Genomic DNA, 20,468 nt, shown 5'->3' on the forward strand with positions numbered 1-20,468 from the left:
ATTTATTAATATAGAGAATTACTTTTATCTTTAATTAATTTTCAATCCCTATTTATTTAAATTATCATGTGTCTTTTCTATTCCCTACTCCCAACAACGAAGATGGTATCCATGTTGATGGAGTAGACTCCCAACTTGACATGGGGGTTGATTAAGAGGAGACACTTGAGTTGGAATGCTTAAGTGATTAGTTAAATTGGAAGTTGTTGGCTAATTCTATATTTACTAATGCTAGACCTTCCCAAGGGAGAGGACTAGGATTTGCGAATAAGAGTTAACTCAATCACTTGATTTTCCCTTATTTAGTAAGGGTTAACTAAGTGAAAACAACAACCTCTTTATACTACACTTGAGAGAATTCCAACAAGGATAGAACTTCCAATTAATCATTCCCCCAGTCAAGGTTTTTTATTTTGAATAATATAAATCCCTTTTAATTTTCATTGCGCTGATTTACAATTATTTATTTTTCTGTCATTCAACTCTAAAAATCTCTCGGAAAACTCCTAATTAATAGAATAGCAGCCTTTTGTCAACTCATTGGGAGACGACCTGGGATACATACTCCCAGTATTTTTATTCTAATTTTTGTGACAACCTTTCTAAATTGATGAGTAGATTTTTGCTGGTTAAGAACTATACATGCAACGTATTTCTATATTGATTTCTTAATTGGTCAACTTCTGCCACCCATCAATTCTCATTCGCATTTCCTTCACCATTTCCATTTCCGTTTCCGGCCGGTTGGCCTAACCTCTGCACAGCTTGCAGAGTCGTAGTAGCGGTAGCCCCCAAGATGTTTGCAGGATTCGCCATTGCCGCCATGAACTCGGCATGGTTATCGGCCAGTCGCTCATTACTACTCTCTCCTCGTGAACGCGTACGACCTCGTCCACGAGTGGCCATTATGTCTACAGTCTACACCAAACAATCGATATCAAGGTGATCAGTCTCAATATCAAAAGTCTAGTGCTTCATTTACCCCAAACAGGCACTAAGCATGCTACAGAAGCTTGAAGCTTGATGAAGGATATAGCTCAAAGACAGAATTACAAAAGCATGAAATGTTCACACGAAGCTAACGCATAAGATACAAGATATAGATGCAAAATAATGGAATATATATATATATAATAGTATAATAACCACTAGTCGCGACCACTAAATGTAACACCCCAATTACCCTAAGCCTTACCTCTAGCCATAAAGCAAAGGTTAATTAGAGGTTACGATAATTCTAAGGCTTATACTTATTTATATATATAAAAGGAAATAATATAATCTAGAAGCTTGATGAAGGATATAGCTCAAAGACAGAATTACAAAAGCATGAAATGTTCACACGAAGCTAACGCATAAGATACAAGATATAGATGCAAAATAATGGAATATATATATATATAATAGTATAATAACCATAGGGGACTAGTCGCGACTTGCGGAGTTTAAGCCGACTAGTATATATATACAGACATACAGAGTTTGGAGTTAAAAACAGCTTATACAACTATTCTCTCAAAGAAGCTTCTAAGGCCATAAAGATAAATATACAAAAGATGTGAGAGCAACTATAACAAAGAAAAACAAATAAACCAAGGAGGAACCATACTCCGCTCTGTCACCATATCCGCAATCTCACCGAAGTAGATTATGACATGCATCTGAAAAATAATAACAAAGTATGGAATGAGAACCGGAGGTTCTCAGTATGGTAACAGTGCCCAATGATGTAAGATGGAAGACTCCGGGATGCCGAAGGCAATCCTAGAACTTCACATCACATACAGATATTCAAGCTTAGAACAAAATAAATAAATATATAAAGGACTTAAACCATAAACCGGGTTATCTAAACTTAGGGGAATTCTAACTAATACTAATCACACCGTTGTATTCCACAGCCTCCTCCAACCTAACCTCCGTGCGATCCCATCGCCACCCCATACCTAACCTCCTCAGCGCTAGACAATCACAACTAATGCAAGCAAGTAAAACACAAATAGTTTTCATATACAACAAGTAATTCAAGAAGCATCAAAGAGTATCGAGTCTCAACTTGGAGCGAGTGGTGGCTAGCAACTCGTATCTCAAATAATAGAAGTGCAATAAGCCATATAGTCATTCATATGCAATTAATCATTATCATTACGGCTGTCATTCATCGTATATTCAGCATTTCAACACTTCTCAAACATAAATCTTTACATCCAATATCTTTCTTGTAACACCCTAACTACCCTAAGCCTTACCTCTAGGCGTAAAGCAAAGGTTAATCAAGGTTACGATAATTCTAAGGCTTATACATATTTATTTAGAAGGAATAATATATACTAGAAGCCCGATGAAGGATTAAGCTCAAAAACAGAATTACAAAAGCGCGAAACGTTCACACGAAGCTAACACACAAGACACAAGGTATAAATGCAAGAGAATAGAACACATATAGATATAAGAGTATAATAATCATAGGGAACTAGCCGCAGCTTGTGGAGTTTAAGCCGACTAGTTACAAACAGAAAAATACAGAGTTTTAGAGTTAAAATAGCTTATACAACTTATCTCTCAGGTAAGCCTCTAAGGCCATGAATTCTAAAACAAAAAGGGTGAGAGAAAGTGCTACAATAAAATAAAACAGAAATAAACCAAGAAGAAACCATACTATGCTCTGCCACCATCTCCGCAATTTCACCGAGGTGAATTACGACCTGCAATTTGAAAAATAACAACAAAGCATGGAATGAGAACCGGAGGTTCTCAGTATGGTAACAGTGCCCAATAATGTAAGATATAAGGATCCGGGACGCTGAAGGCAATTCTAGAACTTCACATCGAATACAGATATTCAAGCTTGGAATAAATTAAATAAATAAAGAACTTAAACCATAAATCGGGTTATCTGAACTTAGGGGAATTCTAACTAATACTAATCACACCACTGTATCCCACAGCCTTCGCCAACCTACCCTCCATGCGACCCCATCACCATCACCTACCTATCCTCCTCAGCACCAACAATCACAGATAATGCAAGCAAGTAAAACACAGATAGTATTCATATATAACAAGTAAATCAAGAAGAAAGTAGGCATTTTATATAATTAGGCAAACTCAAGTAATCAAAGCAAACAAGCACATAAGAGATGCATATGATGAATGTCTATCCTATTGGCTCGTGATATCACTTGTCGGTCCATAAATGCCAACCTGACACATCCTTTCGGATGTAGCTTTTCTGCCACGCCCACGGATATAGTGCCGGGCACACTCTATTCACCCACAGATATAGTGCCGGGCACACTCGCATGCGTAACCCAAGGATATAGTGCCTGGCACACTCTTGCAGCAGAGCACACTCTATTCACCCACAGATATAGTGCCGGGCACACTCGCATGCGTAACCCAAGGATATAGTGCCTGGCACACTCTTGCAGCAGAAAAGGTCATTGATCATAATTCATTCCCAGGGATATAGTGCCCTGCACACTATCATGCTTAACCCTAGGACATAGTGCCTGGCACACTTTCCACATTCAACAAGATCATCATTCCTCTTTAAGTTCTCATCGTCCTTAACCCAATGATATAGTGCCTGGCACACTTTCAACATTCATCACGATCATCATTCTATTAACATTCTTAAACATTCATATTTCTCAAACTGATCATAAGCAATTCCATTCCGAACTCATTAGTTCACCAATTTCTCACTTTGTTGTCAGTAATCACCCAATTCACTACTCTTCCTTCTCTCTCAACCAACTCATCCTCAATACACCAGAAACCTAAACATCCGTTTGCTAACCTTTCATAGTAAAACCCAAATAAATTCTCCTAAGGCCTTTCCCACGATCACATGCCCAAAACAACAAGCCCAAGAGTCTTAAAATGGTGTTATAGAAGCTTACAACCTTGTTGGAAAGGTAGAATATTTGAAAAACAAGTAAAATTTGAGAAACAGGGCGTGTGCGGCCGCACAGGGGTGTGTGCGTGCGCACGCCCATGAGATTTTAAAACGTGTGTGTACGCACAGGGGTGAGCGTACGCATAGGTGGAAACACTTATAGAATCTGTTCACTCGCACAACCTGTGCCAGCGCCCCTAACAGACTGGCATTCCCGACGTGTGCGTCCGCACAGGCCTGTGCGTCAGCACAGGTTGAAATTCTTCCTTAGATATGTGCGTGCACAAGCTGTGCTAGCGCTGCAAACAGAATGCATTTCTCTGCTTGTGCGTACGCACAGGGGTGTGCGTCCGCACAGGTCAAAATTTTCGCAGGGTGTGCGTCCGCATAGGGGTGTGCGCTCGCACATATCAGAAATCATGAAATTCTGCAACCTTGCAGAATTTCAGATTTTTAACACCAACTTTGAATGATCATAACTTCCTCTACAAAATTCCAAATTTCACAAACTTTATATCGATTTAAAGGGTTTTCAAAGATCTTTAATTCTAAACAAATTTCACCCAATTTTGAAAACCGAGGCAAAATTTATGATCAGACAAAGTTCACCAAAAACCAACTTTTACCAAAAGTCTCAAAATCTCAACTTACCAACATTTCCAACCAAAACCAAACCCAAAACCACTTCAAACTCCAATTCCCATCATAATCTACCCTTTACAACATATTATACCATTCTCAACCATCAAACCTCTCTAACTCAATCTTTTCACCATGACCCAACCCTAACTCAAAATTCACAAATTTAAACCTCAACTTCACCCTTCTCACACGATTAACATCATAACTCATTAACACCATTTTGAACTATCAAATTCCTTATTCCTCAACATTCAAGATATCATAAACAATCATCATTCTCTTCATTCAACAATGGCATTTCCATGAATCATCAACAACATCAACTACTACAACTCTTTATATTAATCTCATAAAACTCACATATTCCAAACAATAGTCATCAAAATCAACATTCATGTTACCCATATCAATATACACACTCACCCACATCATTCCACATCATAATACATCATTAATACTAATACTTCTCAACAATCACCATCACCCACAAAAATCAATTATTCATCATTACTCATCAACCATATCAAAAACCCATATCAATAATAATAATCCACAACATTTATTATCTACTTTCTCAACACCAGTAACCATCAACATATAATATTTCTCATCAACCATATCTACTCCACCCACTCTCATACCAATCTCTAAATCACAATTTACTTTCAATTACCAACAACATCAATCATCAATACTCATTAACACCAACAATCCCCAATAATCATCATCTACCACAATAATCCAACATAACTAATAATTACATCGATTCACATTTAAATATTCATACACCAATATCATTCAATTCTATCTTAGGGTCAACTAGCCTGAGTGTCCAGAAACATTACATATTACATAAAAAAAACCGAAACCATACCTTGGCCAATTTCCAATCACTCCAAACACCAAAACAAAACTACCAAACTTGATCCAAAGCCTCAACCAACTCCAACAAATACCAAAGATCAAACTAACAACACATATATCACCAAAATCAAAACCTAATATACACAAAATAACTAAACACAAGAATTTAGTGAAACCTTACCTTATCCAACGAGATTAGGGATAAAATCCAATATTTACCCGCTACTAGAGATCACCTAAACAAGCAAAACCACAAAACTTGCTCAAGAACTAAATCTAAAACGCACAGAAACTTAGGGAAGAAAACTAGGGAGTGAGCTTCGAGTTCTTACCAGAAAAACTTAGATAGAAAAGAAGAGCTTGTCGAGAGCTTCGCATGGCCACAAACGGCTTGTCAATTAGAGGTCCGTAGCTCAAGTTATGGCCCCCGGAAGGTGGAGGTGAATAGTAACACCACTACTTTCTCCTCTCTTCTCTAAATCCGCGGCCCTCTCTCTCTCTTAAGGCTGGAAAAATGAACTCAAAGCTCATTAAATGAGCTTATATATATTGGACCTTGGACTCGGTCCAACCTGTTAGCGTTTTTTGTCCGTTTGGCCCACTTTGGACCAAAACCTTTAAGATTAGTGCCCGGTTTTCATTTCTAAATTATTTTTATCCTTTCAAAACAATAAATCAATTTTTCCAAAATATTATTTTTCTCAAAACACAGTACTGGACAGGCTTAAACCGGTTCAACCGGTTCGGCTGTCGGTTCTCGGTCTTTCGCAGAAAATACATTTTCCGACTTAGAAAAATTCATTGAAACCAAATTTCACCTTTTTACTTTCAAATTAAAACTTCTAAATTTTGAATCCATCTCGGGCACTTAAAATTATTATTTTTATTAAAACATTTTTGCGTGGAAAACTCGGTTCTTACAGTGCGCGTCGATGAATGCACTCCAAATCCTTGATTTTCCATGAATTCTCCACTTTGCATGCTTTTCTCTTCACTCTTGATCCATTCCTAGCCTTTTCAACCTGAATGCACTAACAAACACATCAAGGCACCTAGTGGAATCAAAGGTGAATTAAAATTAGCAAATTAAAGGCCTAAAAAATATGTTTTTACACTTAAGCACAATTTAAGGGAGAATTACAAAACCATGCTATTTCATTGAATAAATGTGAGAAAAGTTGATAAAATCCCCTAAAATAAGCACAAGATAAACCACAAACACTGAGAAAATTAATTATGAGTGAGAAAGGTTAGAAAGTTAAATATTTGTTGTTTAGGTGGTAAAAATAACAATAGCGCACGTTAAATCGCTAATCTTAAAGGTTTTGGTCTAAAATTAGGCCAACGGGTTAAACCAAGTGAACCAAGCCCAAGTGAACCCAAGACCCAACATATATATCACCTTATTAAGGCCATTCAGCAGCCACAACTCCCATTTTTGTGTGATTCACATTAAAGAGAAGAGAGGGAAGAAGAGAGAAACTCTAACCCTCCTTGAAACTTCAAATCACCATAACTTTCTCTTCAGAGCTCTGATTGACGAGCCATTTCTGACCACGTGTCGCTCTCCTCGTTCTCTTCATTTATATATAAGTATTGTAGTAAGAAAATCTGAAATCTTGGCCCAGTTTTTGAAATTTTCCACTGTTAAGCATTTTTGGATAGTTAGTGTTGAAATCTTGTGATTTTGGTTGTTTAGGGATACTCTAACATGGATTCTAAGTGGGTTCTGTCCGTATTTCATATGGGATAAGGTAAGGAAGCCTCAAACCCTTGTAGTTTATCAAATTTTATGAACCCTAGATTAATGTATATATGTTAAATTGGTTATGTTAGTGTTGTTAGGTATATTTTGAACATTTGGAACAAAGTGTTGGTGGCTAAAGCTTATTGGTGATAATTGAGAGCCTTGGAAGCTTGAGTTATGATGTATTTGGTTGTGAACCGTCGTCATTAAGGTACGGTTTAAGATTCGAGATTTTGTTGACGCTGCGTTGTAATTGTGGTCGGACACTTAGACCTTTCTGGATGAGCTCTCCCTCATGTATATTTTTATTTTGAACGATTATGATTTTGAGCTTGGGGATGCGCACTCGCAGGGACTGTCCAATGGTTCGCTACAAGGACATGTTGGGTTGGCTATGGAACCGACAGATGATATCATCGGCCATAGGACAGGCATTCATCATTTGCATATGTTTGACTTGTTTGGTTTTCCTAATTGTTTTGGTTTGCTAAATCATATATGTTATGTTACTTGATTAAATGCTACTTGTTATGCTTGTACCTTAATTGTGTATTACTTGTCTGTATTGCTTGTGTTTGTACAATTGAGAGGTCCCTCACGTTGGTGTCGGTTGATGCTGAGGGTTGTTCTTGTTGAAAAGAACTAACGAGATGATTAATTTAAAATGATGATTATTGAATGAGGTAACTTGAGCTCCCTGGGTAAACGCAGTAAAGTGATTTCACTTGTTCCAGGTAGTGAATGACATAATTGATATTTAAGCACTAAGTTCAAATTTACAGGCTATAATGTTATTCAGAATTGAGTGTTAAGAGGTTCGGAAAGAAGGGAATGATGAGGAGTTGACTAGACTTAGTATCCCCTAGAACAGTTGCCTAATTCATGGATTAGTGAGAACCTAAGATGAATAAATGAGTAAAGGAAGTTTAGGATGCTTAGTGAGTTTTTATTATAGTACATTGCATTTATATGGCACTTTTACTGTACTGGAAACCCATGGGTCGGGGATTCTCATTCTGTATATATCTCTTATTTTTCTTATGCAGGTCCAGGTGCTCAGCAGTGAGCTGTGGTTCATCTGAGAGAGGGGGAAGACCTTTGTATTCTTTGCTTTATGTTTTGCTTAGAATCTCTCCATCTTTATTTTTAAAAACTTATATTTTGTATTGATCTCCTTTTGGACTTGTCTATAGAGGCCTTTATGTATCATTTGGGAGAGATTAGGAGATATTGTTGTCAATTACTTTTATTCTGTACCCTGGCTGGCCTAAACTTCACAGGTCGTGACTAGTAGCTATTTACGTATGTCATATATCTATATTTTGTCCTTCTCTTGTTCTTCTTTATGGTTTTATCTGTATATCGCTTTCAATTTCACACTTTATCTTCTGTTTTATCGATACGTGAGTGTTATGACTTCGCAATTTTCACTCTTTTCAGGCTTCTCAATTTATAATTCCTTTCAATTATATATATGTATGTATTATAATCCACCTGAGAGTTGTACCACCCTAATATCATTGACTTATGACTCGAGTATAAGGATTTGAATATTAGGGTGTTACATACGTCAGAAGAAAGGTGGATAAATAAAAGTTTAAAGGAAGAATAAGAGTAAAGAGACATATATATATATATATATATCAAAAGAAGGAGAGTGTCTAAGATTAAAGCAGAATAAAAGGTCTTCTTCACTGTCCTTCCAGATAAATCTCCTGCTCACTGAGAAGCGTCGGGACCTGCATTTGAAAAGTAATAATTTCCACAACGAGTGAGAACATTATCCTTTACAGTGTTCTCAGTGGGAAATAATTCCAAATAGAGACTATGTAAAACTACATGAACCCACTAGGCAATCCTAATCTCTAATCCCACAAGGTTCAAGCCTAGAGCTCATACTAACCAGAATATGGTAACTTGCCTAAGGGATTCTAATATATCTCTTTATCTTAATTTCACACATACCTCCAATCACCACATCTCATCAGGAACAATCCTTGGATTCACCACCACCAACATAAGGGATCTCTCAGTTGTTCAAATACATACAAAGCAATGCACGAAATACACAAGTAAAGAGAACAGATAATGCAATTAGATCAAGTAGCATATAGATACAGTTAATCAAGAAGGAAAACCAAATACAAGATGCATACCCAATCAATACATACAAATGCAAATGATTCATGTCTGCCCTACGGCCAATGAGCTCATTTGTCGGTTATAAGCCAAATCCAACATGTCCGGTAGCAAACCCTGGACAGTCTCTCGGTGCACGTAACCTCAAGCGGAATTCACTTTTCTTGGAGGAATTATCTGTAAAGGTCTAAGTGTCCGGCCACATCTTGCAACAGAAGGTCAACAAATATCAACGCAGAGCAAGTGAGACAAAACCACAATCATTGCGTCTACCTGAAAAGCTCAATCTTAACCCAGAATAAGTGGGACGAACCACTGCATCTATCCGGAGAGCTCAAATCATCTCAACTTGGAGAAAGTGGGGCGAGCCCCACCCTTACATCTACCCAGGGAATTCAAATCATCTCAACCTGGAGCAAGTGTGGCAAACCACACCCTTGCATCTACCTAAGAAGCTCGAACTATTTCAATCAAACTCATCCTTATCATCCAATCATGCCAACTCATCCTCTTCAATCACTTCCAATTCATTCTAATCTCAACTCAGAGTAAGTGGAGTGAACCACTGCATCTATCCAGGGAGCTCAAACACATATCGATTGATTTTCAATCATAATTCTTCATAATCATTATCGCCCTCAATAATATCTCAACATCTCAAGTATTCATAGATATACATATACACATAATTCCCGTCATCATCATCTCATTGCTATAACATTAACTCATCATTAATATAAATCCTCCACTCCACAATCTCCCTCTATATCAATTTAACCCATTCGATGTGCTCGCACTCATTTCAGAGCCTAAAAACTAGCTAGCAATCGGACCTTAATTGGGGCTTATGAGATTAAAAGTGGATTGGATAGAATAAAACAGTTAAAAATACATTTTCTAAAAAATGGGGTGGTCGTGCATACGCATGCCTCATGTGTACGCACGAGTTCACTTTTGCGCGTACGCATGGTACTCTCACAGTACTCGCAAGAAATTTTTTAAATTTTGGAATGGCCATCATGCGTATGCATGACCTCAAAATTCCGCAACTTCTGTAGGATTCGGTTTTGAAACCAGATTTTCAAACGTTCATAACTTTTTCGTTAAAAATTATTTTTGGTCCTTTCTTCGAATGTCATAAAATAGACAAACTCAATTTTTATTTAAAACAAATTTCACAGAATTTAAAGATTTGAGAGCCAAGCTATGGCCCGTCGAATTTCATCAACAATCCGTTTTTACCCAAAAAATTTTGCATAACAATTTTCACCAATTCTAGTTCCAATTCATTCAAACCATTCCAATACTACTTCTAAGCTCCCTCAACATACCATGACCAAAAAAATAAAAGCTCCCTCAACATATATTTATCAATTCTCTACCCTTTGTAATCATTCAACTCACATTTAATCAATTTCTCAAGACAACCTCAACATACACACTCATACAAACAAAAACCACAACCAATTATCATCAAATATCTCATTCTCATACAACATTTCACACCATATACCTCAACTTATCACATAGAAGATTCCTCACCCTATCACGACCTCTGGTCCAATTCCACATCCATCACCATTATAAAAATCAAATCACATTTTATTTTAACACAATTTCAATCATGCCAACATATATTACAATGTCCAATTCAATAACTACACTTAACACTTCTCAATTCATTCGAAAACTCATTATTACCATTCTCAATTTCATACTAAAACACATCAACAAACACAATACTCATATTAATCATTATTCAAGAATATCAACAATCAAAATCCATTCAACCTATTCTAAGGACAAATAACTTAAATTTTTACATAACCTTACATAATACCTACTCGAAATTATAACTCGTACCTTAATATCGCAACTACTCGATCTAAAGATAGTTGTCATTGTCAGCTTTATAATATCGCAATTACTCAATCTAAAGATAATTTATTTATTTTATTTTACTCAATCTGAATTCGCTATAGTACCTTAATACTGTTTCTATGCCATTGTCTTTCAATCAGTTCATGTTTTTGTTCAATAACATTTGTTCATGACAGCTATAGTTGCAACATGAACTGATTGATCATACATTAGCTTGCGCTGATAGAAACAGTAAATAAATCATGTAGTAAAACTTTTATTTGTTTGTTTTATTTTAAATTGGTTCTCCGTTATTTTTAGATTNGATTTTTTAATTTATTTATTTTATTTTATTTTATTGATTAAACTAAATCAATTATAATTAATTAGAACTAATAATTTATTATTATATCAATTGTTTGATTATTTGAGATGGAATTAATGATATGGTATACGTAACATTTTTTTTCCTAATTCCCTTAGCCTAACTTAGTGAATCTAATTATCTTAATATGTTAATATTAATCTAAGCCACTAATAAGTTTATTCCATGGAAATAATAATCATTTGTCACTTTATTTTATAAGATATTAATTTGTTATTTTTTATTTAGATAAAAAAATTTTATTTTTTAATTTGTATATTTACGTTTATGCATATTATTTGTTAATTCTACGACATAAATTATAAAATTAAGGAAGAAATAAGTATTCAGAAGTACAAAAGGCAAAACTATAAAATAAAATAAAAATCATTCTTATTTTCTCAGGCTGTGCATGCAAAATTATCGTAAAAAATATTTTAATCATAATTATTAATAGAATAAAATATTAAATTGGTTTCCTATGTTTAGGTGTAATTCTATTTTGGTTCTTAAGGTTTAAAGTTGGGTGTCCTATTTGAATCCAAAAAAGTTTCATTTAGCTTCAATGTAGTCCCACCGTGAGGTCAAAGTTAAATAATTAATGGAATATCCTAGATGACAGCAGTATAAGAACAAGATCGATAATCTGGAGAACAAGCACTACAAAAAAACTGGTAAAAAAGACGGCTTTTTTTGGTAATTACGGTAGTTTGAACCACCATTATTATCAAGTACGGCGGTTTCGAAAAGTGTTGTAATTCAGAGCGCCATTTTGGTTATTACGGCAGTTTTCTGAAAATCACCACAATTTCCTGGGGTTAAAACGGCAGTTTTCTGTTGGGTTAAAACGGTGGTTCAAACCGCCGTTATTTCCAGGTTAAAACGGCGGTTTAAGGGTGGGTTAAAATGGCGGTTTAAACCGCCATTATTACTCTCACAAAGTGGAATTTTTGTCGGTTAAAATAACTCCAATAGTGGCGTTTCAGTCAGTTAAAATGGCATTTTTGAACTGTCGTTTTTACCCTTACAGAGTGGCTTTTGGTTGGTTAAAATGTCATTTTTGAACCGCGGTTTTAACCCTAAAAGTGACATTTTTTATCATTTAAAAATGCTATTTTTACCGGATAAAAGTGACATTTTTTATCATTTAAAAAGATAATTTCAACAGTCATTTTTACTATGTTAAACAAATAATTTTTTGTTTAAAATTTTACAATAACAAGAAATCATAACCCATAAACAAAATATTACGTAACTCATAAATAAAGTATTAAACATAATATATAATATTTTAGTATTGAAAATCAAAAGTAATAACTCCTATATAAATAAACTATCAAACATAATATAATTTTTTAATTCTAAACGTAACATGTAGCTAAAGATACATCAAATCTCCATCATAAAAATAATGAATTATTGAATTCTGATGGCTCCACCTAATACATAGTACTACCCTTCGAATTTGTATATCTCAATAGGCTTCTCTGGGCGAGGACCTAACTTTACTGGGTCATTGAATGTTGCTGTCTGTAAGAAACTTAGAATGTTAACCAAAAGTGGGTCTTATCTGTCTGAATATAAACCCTTGGCTTATGCATTTTTCATTGTCTGATTTTGCATTACAAATTTGTAAACATTATTTTATCTAGAAATATCTTCACAAATTAACAAGGACAAATAATATCTACAGATTCATATTATATTACATTATAGTGAAAAATGAAAAACATAACTAATCAATGCTACATAATTCCACACATGTCAAAAAAATATTAGCATACTTTCTCATACTATTTCCATTTCTCAGCTGAAAAATTGAAACTTGAATTTACATTGTAAAGAAAGAAACAAAATTGAGAGAGAAGTTCATTTACCCAGAAACAAAAACACGAGTAGCAAAGTGAAAGAGCAATGGAAGAACAGCTCATTGTACAATTCCTGCACCCAAAAAAGAACATATAGTTATTTCAAGTAAGAACCAAATACAATAAAATGTAAAAAAATAATGCCTGCTGCTACAACAAATGCATCCAAATTTCCATTGGTTTGTTCCTAAATCTCAGGCCCTATACCCTCATAATGGGCTCAGAAGTTCATCAAATTCTCAAACTGATTCGCAAAAGACATAGTTACTATTTGAGTCTCATTATATAGTACACTTATATAGTACACTTAGTTGCATTATTGGACATATGCAATATTACAGAGGAACGAAAATTGGAGAAAAAAGAAAATGATTAATTCAACAATGCAATACTAAATTTCATTTTCCAGCCTCAAAAAGAAGCCTAATGTTCTTCACAACAATAATATAAAAGAATAAAAAACACTAAAGCTTAATGTTTTTGATTCTGTTATATTAATGATTTCAGAAATACAATAAGAACAACTGAATAAGAAATACTACTTAGAAGAAAAAACAAGTCCTTCTCTTGCGTGGTTTTTTCTTTCGCGATAAGATTTGATAAAATACCATATGTCATATATCCTCTTGAATAAGAAATACTACCGTAATAATAGCTACTATAAATTCCAATTAAGTTGTAACATTTACCTGCTGTGTTTTAGAACTGCACTGTATCTAGGTGATTGCACTAATCATCTTCTTCAATTCTTCACCCTGCAGAGTGCACACCATAAGCATTATCAACTCTATTATCCACATAGAAAAATTCAAGCTCTTAATGCAGGCATTTAATATCAACTCTATTATCCACATAGAAAAATTCAAGCTCTTAATGCAGCCATTTAATATATATATATATATATATATATATTTTGTTTGGGACATGCCTGAGCAGTAGTTATTCTTGTAGCTCCAAGATGATCAATGAAAAATTGCTTGTCTTCCCTCAAATCTGTGTATGCATCCGAGTTAAATTGGCAAAAGTTAATTGATGTAGAATTAGAGTAATGCACAATGAGAAAGTGATAAATAACATGATAAATATTGAGAAATGAGAATATGCACAAGATTGTCTTTTATGATTTTAATACTACTTCGATGGAATTTTGATCTTACCCAGTTTTGTTCCAACCAGCACAATAGGTACATTTGGAGCATAATGTCTCAGCTCAGGTATCCACTGTATAGAAAAAAAAAAGACTTAAAAAGGTTGCAGATTAAAAAAGCATATCCTGAATTGCTTAATAAGGATTTGAGAAAAGAAAAAACCTTTTTGAAAATGTTCTCATAACTGGCTTAATTAATGGGTTGATTATTTGATTATATAACTCCAATTTCATAGCCAGTGAAAAATCTTCCCAAGTCAAGTATGAAAGAGTCCTGCATTATATTATCAATAGTACAATAGTATAAGTGATATTTTTAATTTATAGATATGAATAATAATATTGTTATAGTACAATAGTACAATAATATAAGTCAAAATTATATGAAGAAAAACAAAAACTTGCCTGCTCAGTAGTATCATGAACCCCTTCATTTCTAGCATGGTAACCTTCAACAATTGCCTGGTTATGTATATCTTGCATAATTCGAAATTCCCGAAGGCTACGTCGTGCAGCCTCAAGTTCAAGTTGATTCTGCCTCAGCTGGTCCTTATAGTAATATTGAAACCCATATTGACGGCCAACAGCGAATGCACTCCTATAAGTTCCATAAGCTAATCATTTTGCTAATTCAAATATTTGGGGATTGACTTCAAACTCCATAAAATTCTGAAAATTGAGGTATTGTTAAGAAATGAAAGCCAATTTAACAGACTGAGAATTATATAATATAATAGAAATTTGGGTATTATTTATGGGTTTCAAAGACAGGTTGACATCTCACATCTATCAACAGGCAGCCTTTGAAGGCATAGTGCACCAAAGAAAAACTTATACTAGTAATACATTAAAATTGAACTCTTGGTTTTCAAAATTAAAATCACAAAGTTGAAAGCAGTACATCAAACCTATGATTTTCAGTGGATGAAATGGTCCAAGAATTTATAATACATATATTACAGATTCAAACACACACCCTCCAAAAAAAAGAGAGTAAAAGAAAAGAGATTCAAACAACAATCTCTAGTTCTAAATTCCAGAGAAATAGGAATTACCCTCTCTGATTATGAGCTCACACCCATCCTTCATTTCAATATCTTTTAGTCTGAGAGACAATGCTTCAGAGGGTAGCAAAACATGCACTTGTCTCAGGGCAATCAAAGACCACAATTCATTTGGGAGATCATCCAACTGTCGACAAAAATCGATCAGCAAGTGCTGAAGGTATGGCATTGCACCGTTGGCTAATTTCCAGTTGTGAACTTTTAACTTTTTCATCTCGAACACCTGCAGCTATGGGAATCCATTACTTGCAGAACAATTAATCTCAAAGGAATCATTTGAAGAATATCCCCCATATAATCACTAATTTACACTCGCTTCCATGAAACCAAGGTACCATAGTACCATAGTTTCTAATATTTATTTTATCATAAATGCCAAGAATGAAAAATGCTAAACAGTTACAGCTTAGCAAGGATGTCACGCATCCAATAGCAATTCATAAACTCAATGAGACATTAACTTTTCATAGTCCTCAAATTACTTGCATTAGAAAAATATGATAAGAAGAGTGCAGTTTCAAGTCAAAACACATTAGGCAAATTTAGTTCTTTGACAAGCTTTTGTTTGAAGAGCTTACCAGTGCTGCTACAACTTCATTAGCAATCTGCAACCTCATCCTCCAATTTAAAGGAGTATTCAAGGGATCTACTAGCATTCAAACATTGAAATAAATAAATAAATAAAAATAGTTCCAATTATTATTAAGAGGATCCTCTAAAATTCTTCTAATTTCTTTCAAAATTTACCATTGAGATGCTCTTTTAAGCTTCCATTCTCTATGTTATCAAATATGAGCAGTCTGCAGAAATAACCCCAAAGGCAACAAGAAACTAGTTAAAAAATTTGCTTTACCTATCACATCTTCATAAATTAGACTGTAATTTTAAAATGCCCTCTGTCAATTTTACATTGTCTTCAAAGTACAAAGATAACCCCAATTTTCTTTACCTATCACATCTTCAATTTTACATTGTCTTCATAAATAACCCCAATGCTGCTACTATGTAATTCAAGCAACCAATAACTTATCCAGTTTTAAACAAGTAGAATTCAAGTTAAATCTTGAAATCATTGAAACTTAGATGCAACAAGGAACAAACTCCAAGCCTTAAAACCAGGAGCTACAACCAAATACAGAACTAACAGAAGCAATTTCTAAGAAGCAAAATAACAAACACATAGAATGCAATAAGTACATTATTACTAAATGTTTGTAATAAGAAACTATTCACCCTTCCAGTTGAGTCTCTTGGAATGGAGATTTTATAATAATCTATTAGTCCCTTCAAAATTTTACTGAGTTGAGTAGCATGAAGAAAACACAATAAACAAAGATCAAATGAGAGAGAGAAACACAGAAGAAAAAACAAAACATGATAATAATTCAGAAGAAGAGAGTGGTGAGGTACATTGCCAGGGGAAGGCTCATGAACATTCCAAAACACACAGGTTTCAATCACATCTAGTTCCCCTTCTTCGCGGGGCATAATTGTAAATTTAGCAAAAAATGAAAAAAATCAGTGAGCACTTACCGCGAGCAAGTGAAAAGAGTGGTTCTCAATCTCATCGATCATGTCACATGCATTTGCTAGAGCCAGCACGGCCTCTAGGATTCCGTTTCAGCTATATTTGCATCGAGATAGTTGCTATGGTTCTCTCCTCATCAACGTGTAGTAAAATTCCACCACCTCTGGCACCCTCATCAACAACAACAACAACAACAATGCAGAAGATCAATCAAACTAAAAATAAAAGAGAAAAAATAAGCATTCTCTGTTTCTTCCTACTAGATCATGAACTAGATCTAAAATTATGAAGAGGAAGGAAAAATCAAAAGAAGATGAAGGTGAAACAAAATCACAGAGGCTCGCTAAAGGCAGTAACAGCAGCATTGCTTGCGGCGGCGAGGTGAAAAATAAAGGCGGCAACGGAATGAGTGACGGTGACTAACCTTCAGATCGAAGCCAGAACCTCATTGAAGGTAGCGACACGATGTTGCTTGATATGGTGAGGGGATGAGTGACGACGAGGAGATGAACAATGGCAGTGAAATAAGCGGCAGCGACAAACCTTCAGATTGAGGCCAGATGGAGAATTGGATCGAAAACTTGCTGAAGGCAACAACAACGACATTTCTTGCAGCGGCAAGGATGTGAGTTGCAACGAGTGGATGAGTGGTGAGAAACCCCATTTTTAGGGTTTATCTTGTATTGAATTTAGAACGTTTTGTCAATTTTCCCCCATTTATTCACTAAAATAGCATGGTTTTGTAAATTCTCCTTTAATTGTGCTTAAGAGTGAAAACATGCTTTTTAGGTCTTAAAAAAGCTAGATTTAATTCACCTTGATTGCATTAGATGCCTTGATATATTTGTTAAGTGATTTCAGATTTAGGATGCAAAGATTGGATTGAGGGAATGAAGAAAAAATCATGTAGAAATGGAGAACTCATGAAGAAATGAAGGAATCGCAAAGCTGTCGATCCTGACCTCTTCGCACTTAATCGACCATAACTTGAGCTACAGAGGTCCAAATGAGGCAGTTCTAGTAGCGTTGGAAAGCTAACATCCGGGGCTTCAAAATGATATAAAATTTGCCATAGTTGCTTGGCATCTAGATATGTGTACGCGTGATGTACGCGTACACGTGGGAAGCTACATGTGACTCACTAAAGGCAACTCGTGGCCAGCGATTTCTGAAGCATTTTTGGCCCAATCCAACTCATTTCTGGTGCTATTTAAACCAAGGATTAAAGAGGGATGAACCAATTAGTTAGTTAATTAGTTTTAGTTTAGTTTTGGAGGGAAAGTTAGTTTCTAAAGGTTAGAGTTAGATTAGGATTTCTTAGATCTAGGTTAATTTCATGCTTTGATTTACTTTTCCTTTATCAATTCTTATTCCTCTACCTTTCCTCTCTCTAGTTTAGCATTTAATTCTTGTAATTCTCTACTTTTATGTTAATGCACTTTTGTTCCTCTATTTTTCTTTTAATGCAATTTATGATTCATGTTCCTTTATTGCTTAATTGAATTGTTGTTGTTAATTTCCTTGCAATTGAGTAGTGTAGATTTACTTTTCTTGCAATCCTATCTTGCTTTGCTTTTATGCCTTCCAAGTGTTTGATAAAATGCTTGGAATGATGTTAGAGTAGATTTTGTTCCTCTTGGCCTAGGTAGAGTAATTGGTGACTCTTGAGTTATCAAACTCCTTTGTTGATTGATAGTTAGAAGTTGCTAATTGACTTGAATGGCACTAAAGCTAGTCTTTTATCATGATTAGGCTAGGACTTGTAGAATCAATTTAATTCATTCACTTGACTTTCCTTCATAGTTAGAGGTTAACTAAGTGGGAGCAATGAACAATTCTCATCACAATTGATAAGGATAGCTAGGATAGGACTTCTAGTTCTCATACCTTGCCAAGAGCTTTTCTAGTTGTTATTTTATTTCTTTTGCAATTTACAATTCTTGTTTCTTATCTCAAAAACCCCAAAATATACATCATAACCAATAACAAGAACACTTTATTCCAATTCCTAGGGAGAACGACCCGAGGTTTGAATACTTCGGTTATTTTTATGGGGGTTTGTTACTTGTGACAACCAAATGTTTGTATGAAAGGATTATTTGTTAGTTTAGAAACTATACTTGCAACAAGAATTCATTTGTGAAATTCTATACCATCAAAAACTCATTCATCAAGTGGCAGCAAGGAGATGAATGACAGTGGCAGAAGATGAACGGCAGCAAGGGATTAGGGATTAGGGTTCGGCATTCACTTTTTATTGAGAAATCACACTTATCACTCTCGGTCTCTCATACAGTCAAATACAACAATACATCAGGTGAGTTAAAAAGACAAAAGAAAAAATGATAGTGGCAGTTTAAAACTGCCACAATCAACTAAAACCACCACAAAAGTCTCAAATATTATGGCACAAGCTAAAACCGCCGAAATTAGCGAAAAAATGGTGGTTCTGTAAAACCACCATAAAATTAATGCCGTTTTAATCTAATTTTTTTGTAGTCAAGTACACGCTCCAGAGGCACAAAATCAATCGTGGATGCATCAATACATTTATTTATTATTTTCTTACAATTTAAATAAAATATTTTTTATAGAAATAAGGAGAATGATAAATAAATGTATTGATGCATCCACGGTTGATTTGTGCCTTTGGAGTTTATACTTGTTCTCCAAATTATCGACTTTGTTCTTGTATTATTGTCATGTAGGATGTTTCGTCAATTATTTAATTTTGACTTCAAGGTGGGACTAAATTGAAGCTAAATGAAACTTTTTTGGATTCAAATAGGACACTTTAAACCTTAAGGACCCAAACAGGATTATGTCCAAACATAAAGAACCAATTTAATACTTTACCCTTATCAATAAAAAACTATTTTTATTTGTATTTGAATAAAATGTCAAAAAACTTAAAAATTAATAAAAAATGAAATTTAAATTTTGTATTTCATTCAAATTCAAGAAAATTACGTTTTTACAAGCCTGTAAATTTAAACTATGACTTTTAATTTTAAAACAATTGACCTAATATATAACCCTCCAAAGTAATACAAGAGCATAAATTTAGAGATTATAGATTTTGAAATAAAAAATAATCATAATAAAATAATTTGAAAAGACCAATTATATTTATACCGTGTGATTTTAGAAATATTAGGTCATAACATTACACAAATTATTATTATTTAATTTTTGAAATAAATATGGCACAACAATGTTTTGAAATGATTATCTTTGATAATTCAAATTCTAAAATTTCTAAGTTTGAGTTTCTATCTTCTATGTCACATAAAGGGCTATATCTTATATATATATCTTTTCAAAGTCAAAAGTCTCAATAATGA

General features: G+C 34.4%; 2 long non-coding RNA genes across 2 annotated transcripts; both read right to left on the reverse strand.

The window, feature by feature from the left end:
* Positions 14,313-14,810, reverse strand: LOC107631581. The gene is made up of 3 exons (XR_001618585.1): positions 14,696-14,810; positions 14,543-14,606; positions 14,313-14,378 (listed from the first exon to the last, which is right to left on the reverse strand). It is a non-coding gene; the product is annotated as an uncharacterized LOC107631581 (long non-coding RNA).
* Positions 15,914-17,798, reverse strand: LOC107631574. Its single transcript, XR_001618583.2, has 3 exons — positions 17,130-17,798; positions 16,344-16,396; positions 15,914-16,242 (listed from the first exon to the last, which is right to left on the reverse strand). It is a non-coding gene; the product is annotated as an uncharacterized LOC107631574 (long non-coding RNA).

This window comes from Arachis ipaensis, chromosome B01 (genome assembly GCF_000816755.2).
Source record: "Arachis ipaensis cultivar K30076 chromosome B01, Araip1.1, whole genome shotgun sequence".
NCBI classification, from domain to species: domain Eukaryota; kingdom Viridiplantae; phylum Streptophyta; class Magnoliopsida; order Fabales; family Fabaceae; genus Arachis; species Arachis ipaensis.